The sequence below is a fragment of the Myotis davidii genome, unplaced genomic scaffold, assembly GCF_000327345.1.
Source record: "Myotis davidii unplaced genomic scaffold, ASM32734v1 scaffold6, whole genome shotgun sequence".
NCBI lineage: Eukaryota > Metazoa > Chordata > Mammalia > Chiroptera > Vespertilionidae > Myotis > Myotis davidii.
The window spans coordinates 18,369,181-18,377,946 of record NW_006383011.1 but is presented as its reverse complement, the minus strand read 5'-3'; the positions used below and the strand labels follow the sequence as shown (position 1 = coordinate 18,377,946).

Genomic DNA, 8,766 nt, shown 5'->3' with positions numbered 1-8,766 from the left:
CCCGTCCCACCTCGAGAAACTGAGCCGGAGGACAGTTAGGTTCATGCCCAAGAGGCCCATGATGTGAGTAAATACCAGTTCTGAGCTGAGCTCTGAATCCAGGTATATCCACCTTATTCTAAAGCCCAGATCTTCATCTCCTCCCCCTCTGCTGGGAGAAAATGGAAAGAAAAGCCACAAACAAATAAATAAATGAAATGTGGGGTGGAGGGAAAGAAAGAAAAGCCATTGAGAGCAGGAGGGTAAACCTATGGGATACAGTGGAGGTTTGAACAGGGAGCTACAACAAGCCGAGTCAGAGACCCTGTGGGTGGCAAGGAGGCTGGGCGCCCAGCTGCAAGAGATTCCAGGTGGGGAGGGTGAGTAGGGTGAGCCAGGTTGAGCTCCTGGAGTGAAGGAGGGTGAAGAAGTCCTGTCCTGGAAGGGGGTGAGGGGTGGGTATGTGATGCAGCCAGGTTAGGACCCCTTCCTTTGCATGCAGGCTAAGGCAGTGTGGGCCCGAGTTCTGGCAAAAAAAGGGGGAGCCCAATGGGGATCTTTGCAAGAGAAATCTCTCCTTCAGCCTAGGTTGGAGGCTGCAGAAAGTCATTTGGACCCAGTGGAGGCAGGATGCCTGAGAGCTGGCCCTGGTCCCTTTTGCTTTTCTCTTCATCTTCCCTCCAAACCCCCCGTCCAGCCTGCTCAGCTCCAGAGACAAGGAGGGCCCAGCAGCCTGTTCCTGGCCTCCCCAGCAGAGGGCTCCAGAGCAGAGCTCAGGAGGGTTGGGGTAGGGTTGGAAATCTAGGCCTCCCTCTGTGCAGGGAAGTGCAGGAAACACTGGGCATGGGCTCTGCTCCCAGGTGTCCCAGGGTCCATATGAATGGGTGGTCTTTAGTTGTGCATGGTATGTCTGTACTTGTGTGCACCTTGTAGGTGTGTGCAAGTGTGTAAGTGTGTGAGTGGGTATACCTGCATTTGTGGAGTATGGTTGTCTGCAGTGCGCATGCATGACTGCTTGTTTATGTGTTGGCTGGAGCCTGCATATGTGTTTGCCCGTTTCCTCTGTGGGCATGATGGCACTGCTAGTGGACCTGTGTGTATTTGGGAACATGTGGGTACCTGGATGATTTGTGCATAGGTGTCTATACTTGGCTTGTATGCAGAGAGGAGAAAAATAAGTGAGGGGTGTGCTGTGGAATCTCAACATTTCTCAGGACAGGGATGTGGGGCCCTGTGTTGTCCCACATCCACACACACTGACCCAGCCTGGCCGCTTCCTACCCTCACTCAACACGGCCCCTGAGTTTGTTGTTAAAACCCCATTTACCACAGATGTTGCTGACGTTTATTCCCCAGGAAGCAAGGCCTTCTCGAGTTCTGTGAGTGTCTCTCACTCCTTGTTCTGATTCCCTCATTTGCAGCTTGAGGATATTGTTCTCCTTTTTAGAGGGCCGAGGTGGAGGAACATAGGCCCATGGCTGGTTTATCCATGAGTGAAGGAAGGCAGTGGGCATGGGGGCAAGGTCATAGCCCAGAAGTCTGGCCACATGGACAGGGTCCAGCTCCGTCACCAGCTGGAGGCCTTGGTTGGTAGGAAGCAGCCCATCCTGCCCTCCTTGCTGTGGTCTGGGCTGGTGCTCAGCCAAGGTGGTCAGGGACGCCAGACCGGAAACTCCCCTCACCCTGTGGGTGTGGAAAAGATACTTGCAGCAGGGAATGGGGCAGAATCTGGCATCCACCACATGCTGGGAGGGTGTATTAGTTTCTTGTTGCTGCTATAACAAATCATCATATACTTATTCTTTTACTTGTCTGGGCTCAAGTCAAGGCATTGGCAGGGCTGCGTTCCTTCTGGAGGCTCCAGGGCAGAATCTGTTTCCTCATCTTTTCCAGATTCTAGAGGCCTCTGACGTTCCTTGAGGTGGGCCCTTGCCTCCATTTTGCTGTCATATCGACTTTTCTATTGCCTTTGACCTTCCCGGCCTCCCTCTTATTAAGACCCTTTGGATAGGGATTGACCTTGGTTCAGACTGACCTGTTGGTGCTCTGAGTCTCCCTACCCTCAGCCTGCTCCAGATTTAGCCCCTGGCCGTAGTTTCTGGCCTCATCCACACTCCCAGAATGCTCTTCATCAACTTGATTTTTTTCTGTCTCAGCCCCCCGCCCCCCTCCCCCGCTTCCCATCCCAGAGGCAGTCAGGCAGACCCCCCTCAGCCCTCTCCACATGTGTGAAAACCACACACATGGGCTCCCTCCAGCTCCCTACAGAAAGCCCAACCGCAAGACCCAAAGTCAGGGAGGGGGTCACACACGACCGTGTAGGCCGGCGCTGGGGAGTCTGGCGGGACGACTGGCCTCCCAGATGCTTGACAAGGCCAAACTCTCCAGCACATCTGGAATTAAGCTGGAAATTCCAATTGCTCTCCTCTGCTAAGAAATGTGTCAAATCTTCCCAGAGATTCGGTGGAAGCAGGAAGCAATGAGGGGGTGGGGAACTTATTCTGCAGGACCTGAATGCTTTCGGGAAATCCAGTCGTCACGATGTGTCCACGGTCCTCTGGCTGATGGTTCCTCCAACCCGTTCAGCTCTGCACCCTGACCCGTGAAAATTAAAGAGGCCTGGAGTAGACAGGGTAGTTCATTTCTTGCTAGGACCCTCAAGTGCATCCACATGTGTGCGTGTGAAACTAAGATTTTTTTTTATAGGGATTGAGTTATTTTTTCCTGGAGAGAAAAATGTTGACAAGCCTTTGGAGGATTGCCTTCCCAGAAAAATCCCCTGATGCATGAAGAAGGCACGCTGTTCCCATCTCTCTAACACGCACACACGTGCACACACATCTCAGAGGCCTGGGACATCCCCAACCATGTTGTCTGGGCCCTTCAGGAACTCACCTGCATTTCTACCCCAGCCCCATCCAGTTTGATGCGGATTCCATGAAGACGGCCTGGAGGATCAGAGAACAGGTTCAGCTACTTACTAGCTCTGTGTCTCTAGGTAAGTGTATGAGTTTCCTGTTGCTGCTATAATAAATCATCACAAAGTGAATGGCTTACACTGGCACAAATTTATTCCCTTATAATTCTGGACATCAGAAGTCCAAAGTCAGTCTCTCTGGGCTAAACTCAAGTGTTGGTAGGGCCTGTTCCTCCTGGAGAGAATCAATTTCCTTGCCTTTTTTAGTTTCTAGTGGCCACCTGTATTCCTTGGCTCCTGGCCCCTTCCTCCATCTTCAGAGAACGTCACTCCAATTTCTGCTTCTGTCATCACATTGACTTCTCTGACCCTCCTGCATCCTTCTTCTAAGGGTGTTTTGTGATTAATTACATTGGGCCACCTGGCTATTCCCTACCTCAGGATCCTTGATTTAATGACATCTGTGAAGTTCCTTTTGCCACATTTGCAGATTCTAGGGATTGCCTGAATGTATCTGAGTGCCATCTACTCAGTCTTCCACAGCAAGTGTCCCTCTCTGGGCCTCAACTGTAGCTTCAGATGCCGGTCTCCAATGGCCTCTTCCAGCTCTGTCCCTAAACACGCTGAGTCTCTGCCTTTCTGGATCTCCGGTGAAATGGGCCTGGCCTCCCACCCACCCTCTGCTCATTGCTGGGTCTCTGGGACTCATATTGTCTCCTCCCCTTTGTCAGAGGGAGGCCTTGTTTGTGCTGCATCCAGCACCAGGAGTCTGATGCTCCAATCTGGGCCCTCACCACTCAGTCTATACCTGAGGAGCATCTTCAACCTAAGGAGAACTCACTCCAGGAACAATTTAGTTTAGGATCTGAATTATACTTTTCTCCAAGGCAGGTTCTCAACTGTCAATTTGGGGATAAGAATCCTGGGCCTTGCCCTAAGCGGTTTGGCTCAGTGGATAGAGCGTCAGCCTGTGGACTGAAGGGTCTCAGGTTCGATTCCAGTCAAGGGCATGTACCTTGGTTGCAGGCACATCCCCAGTAGGAGATGTGTGGGAGGCAGCTGATCGATATTTCTCTCTCATCAATGTTTCTAACTCTCTATCCCTCTCCCTTCCTCTCTGTAAAAAAATCAATAAAATATATTTTTTTAAAAATCCTGGGCCTTATTCAAGGATGTTGGGTAGGTATCCAAGATGTTTGAACAGGAGAGGCAGGGATGTGGGGACTCATTTCCCACAGTAGTCCTCATTGGCTCAACCTCTCAGAGCTCAGCTATCCCGGTCACACACAGTGTGATCTTAAACATCTCTCACCAGGGAGAGTCAGAGAGGGATGATTCCAACCCAGCCTGGGCAGCCCCATGGAACCCAACTGGACAGGCGGGCACCCTCGGAGGCCTCCCAAGTGAAGTGCCCCTTAGAGCCAGACCTTCCTTCCCTCCTTCCTCCCTTTCTTCCTTTCCCTGCCTTTTCTTCCTTCCCTTTCTTCCTGTATGACTCAGTGCCTGGTCCTATGTCAGGCACAGTCCCCTGGCCTGTGAGAAGCCTGTGGGGACACAGGCATGCAAACATCTTCTCCCCAGCAGTGTGCGGGTCACAGGTCCCTGGAGTTCCCCAAAGCCCTGTGGAAGCCAAATGAGGCTGCCAAAAGGGGTGAGGAGGGCTTTCTAGTGCGGATGGTACTGCATTTTACACCTAAAAATATACTGAAACCCTAAGTCTGATGTGTATACCATGTGAGGAGAGGCAGCCATGCTTTGGCTCATGCTCTTCCCACTGCTTGATGTTTGAACTCTCCTGGATAGCTCTGACTCAGGTACCACCTCTTCCAGAAATTCTTCTCTGAAGCCTGAGGAGGCTCTATTTCCTCCTTGATGCTCCCAGCACAGAGAGGCTCATCATGTCCAGATGAGGAACTGATTTTAGAGAAAGCTACTGCTTTGGAAGAGCCTAGAGTGGAAGAGGAAGTATCTGGTGAGATGAGGCTAGACTCTGCTTTTGAAGAGCTGATAGACCCCTACAGATTGCCCTGTCCATCTCCCTCTGCACAGAAAGGGCACCAAGGCCCCTTTCACAGCTCCGGGTGGTGGTGCTGGGACCAGCGTTTCCCCTCCCGACTTCAGCCCAGTGCCTTTTCCATGAACCATCCTGTCTTGATGGTGGCCATGTCCTGATCGTGTCCACAAGTGCTCGACAGCCTGATGTGAGAGGAGTGAGCTCACTCACCACCGGATTTCACCGGAGATCCAGAAAGGGGAACCGAACTCACCAGAGATAAGTGTACAGAAAGCACATGTTGCCCTGGCTGTGTGACTCTGTTGCTTGGGTGTTGTCCCATGCACTGAAAGGTTACTGGTTGGATTCCTGGTCAGGGCACATGCCCAGGTTGTAGGCTCGATCCCCGGTATGGAGAGTGCAGGAGGCAGCAGATCAATGTTTCCCTCTCACATCCATGTTTCTCTTTCTCTCTCTCTAAAAAAAAATTTATCTATATATTTTTTTCAAGCACATTTTTTTTTAAATGTCACAATTTGGTCACATACTCTGGCGGTGGTGGCCTGGTTTCACATTATCGCTTCCATGGCAGAGATGTGAAGAGAAGGCTCTGGACCTGAGTTCTGGCTCTGCCTCTTCCTAGCTGAGTGACCTCTGTGAGCTCCCATTTCCTCATCAGCAAAATGTGGGTAATAATTGGACATACCTCACAGGTTTGTTTTGATGACTAAATAAGATAATGTCTGAGAAGTCTGCGATTTTCTGGCTGCGATTCACATGGCTATGCCTCTGTGAATGGTGACTCTAAGGATTATTCTCTGTCATCCGAGCCTCCACCATACCCTCTTCATGCTCTCATTCTATGGACTCAAATTTCAGGAATCAGGAAAGCAGTCTGATTAAATGGACTCACACATTCCAGTCCTAGTCCTACCACAGAGATTCTGATTCATTAGGTCTGGGGATGGGTTCACAAAATCATTATTTTCATTAATCTTCATTTTAAAAATAAACATACCAAGTAATCCTGATGTTTATCCAGGTTGGGGAGCTACTGGAATAAGTGATGTTGGGATTTTACTCTATTGAAGGCCAGCTTGTGCCCTCAAAATGAGGGTTTATCGTAGAGGTCCCTTCCCATGGAATCATAGCAAGTAGGACCCTCTCACTTCCCATGGGGAGGGTGGCATTCCTCCAGAGCAGCTCTGGAAGGGGTGGGGCAGCGCCAGCTGTGTGCCCTCCTGCAGCTGTCTCAGTGCCGTGGCCCAGTGGAAATCACTGTGAAATTCAATCTCCACATCTCCCAAAGCTGGGCCAGGTGGCTACTGCTGGAGCGGCTGATCCCATCAGACAAGAGGCTCTGGAAGCCAAAGAAATATCCCCACCCACCTCCACTCAGCACAGGGCTCCTCCAAATACTGCCTTCCTGTCTTTTCACTGGAAGACTTTCTTTACTCTATGTCAGGACGTGCCCAGCTCTTGCCTTTCTGCAGGTTCACCGTGACTGTTGGCTTTGGAAGGTGGTTGTGGCTGGATTCCACTTCAGCCCAGGGACAACCCTGAGGCCTGGGACAGAGGTAGCTGCTCTGGGGAAATGGGAGTGGAGGAGGCAAGGAGAGCTGTGGATTAGGACAAGTGTGGCCTCGTCAGCTTTCACTCATCCCTGTGAGTGACAGCGGGCGGGGCTTTCCCGGCATCGGGAGCTTGACTAGCTGCAGGGAGGTGCAGAAGCAGGGGTTTGGCCGAGGAACAAGGGAAAGGCCCAGAATGAGAGCACTGTCCTCCGCCAAGGACACAGGACTGTTGACGTGGGAGAGATGGGCGCAGCCTCTGGATCGAGTTAACCGTGAGGAGGAAATAGTTTTCACTGAAAAACAAAGTTGAAAAACAGTTTACTGAAGGGAAGAGAAAGAGGAAAGAGGGGAAAAAAAAATACCTCAAACTGTCTGATCATCAAAATCACCCGGGTAGCTGGTTAAAAATACAGATTCCAAAACTCATTCCAGGTCAATAAAATATTATTCTTGACAGCTCCAGGTTTCTTTTCCTTGTGGTTTAAAAAAATGTCAATCCCTTGTCAATTATATCTCAATACCACTGGAGAGAAATTAAGTTACAGGTAAATCAGTAGAAGAATTAGAATCAGTCATCCAACAAGGCAAATTTTCAGAAGGGACTGAGGGGAAGTGGAGGTAAGGAATGTGAATTCAATCTTTACCTTTCTAAACTGGACATCAATATCTGAACTTGAAAAATTAATAATATAATTAATAAGTTTTGTGTTGTCATTAGAGCAGAAATTGCCTTTGCAAATAAAATGAGAACCAGTCTTTCTAAAAATGTAGATTTTAACTCACATAGCTTGGCAGACCCCTGGGTGGGTGGGTGTCAGGGGTGAGGGGAATCCATACCTTATGGAATCAACAACATGGATTATGTTTCTAATTTTCCAACTGGGCTGGGGGAGGGAGGGAGAAAAGGGGACACACAGAATCAGAAAAAAAATAATAATAAGTCTAAAAGCCATTTCTCCGCAGCCAGGCTGGGTCTGCCTCTACATCAGTGGTTCTCTACCTGTGGGTCGCGACCCCTTTGGCGGTCGAATGACCCTTTCACAGGGGTCGCCTAAGACCATCCTGCATATCAGATCTTTACATTATGATTCATAACAGTAGCAACATTACAGTTATGAAGTAGCAACAAAAATAATTTTATGGTTGGGTGTCACCATAACATGAGGAATTGTATTAAAGGGTCGCGCTGAGTGTTCTGTGTGTCCGACAGCTATCTCCAACCCAGCATGTCCAAAATTGAATTAACTTATATCCTCCCTCATGCTCCGCCCCAGAACTACTCCATATTTCTCTGAATGAATAGCAAATATCCTTTTAGAATCAAGCCATAATTAGAGAACATTCCAGATCCCTTCATCCCTTTACTCTCCCTTCTCACTCATCTAACTCGTGATCAACTGTATTGATTCTACTTGGGTTGGTGTATCAGGCATCTCCATACTCATAAAGTTACTACTGGTTGTCGGGTTGCCTAGAAGCAGAGTCTCAAGAGGATTTAGGTTGCATATGATCTATTGAGGGAGCGAGTTTCAAGAGAAACACCTAAGGGAAGGAGAGAAACAGACTAAGGAAAGGAAAGGAGCCCACCTAATAAAGATGCAGTCTCGGGTACAGTCTAGCCTGGTCTGGTCCACAGGTAAGGGATCTGAAGCATTAACCACACAGCAGAATTATACCCGCTTGAGGCAAGTGGGCCAATCTCTCATAGTACCCCCCCCCCCCCCACCCACACACACACAAGATAGGCATGTCCCAATCTTTTATAGGACTTTGCATGTGTGATTAAATTAAAAATCTTTCAATGGGAAGATTATCCTGGGTTATTCCAGTGGGGCCTAATGTAATCACAGGGGTCCTTAAAGAGGGAGGCCAGAGATGAAAGCAGAGAAGGCGATGTGACGACAGAAGCAGAGATTGGAGTGAAGCTCTTTGAAGGTGGAGGAAGGGGCCACAAGCCAAGGAATACAGGCGGCCACAAGAAGCTGAAAAAGGCAAGGGGACGAATTCTCCCCTGGAGCCCCCAGAACCATCCTGCATATCAGATATTTACATTATGATTCATAACAATAGCAACATTACAGTTATGAAGTAGCAACAAAAATAATTTTATGGTTGGGTCACAACATGAGGAACTGTATTTAAAGGGCCAGAAGGTTGAGAACCACTGCTCTACAAGAATCTGTCCCATTCCCCTTCCCTTTCTCAAGTTTCCTGAGTAAATTGTCTCTCCTCACCTTTTCCATTTCCTCCTCTTCTCTCTTCTATAATTAGCCCCTTGCTACCTGAGTAGTGGAAAGCGGAAT

The 8,766-nt window shown here is 49.2% G+C and overlaps 1 long non-coding RNA gene across 1 annotated transcript in view; it reads right to left on the bottom strand.

The window, feature by feature from the left end:
* Nucleotides 1-5,854: 5,854 nt before the first annotated feature.
* The window catches only part of LOC107181608, a 5,346-nt gene continuing 2,434 nt past the window's right edge, over nt 5,855-8,766 (bottom strand). Inside the window, exon 2 of the long non-coding RNA XR_001512269.1 lies at nt 5,855-6,756. This is a non-coding gene — a long non-coding RNA (uncharacterized LOC107181608). The remainder of the gene's footprint in view (nt 6,757-8,766) is intronic.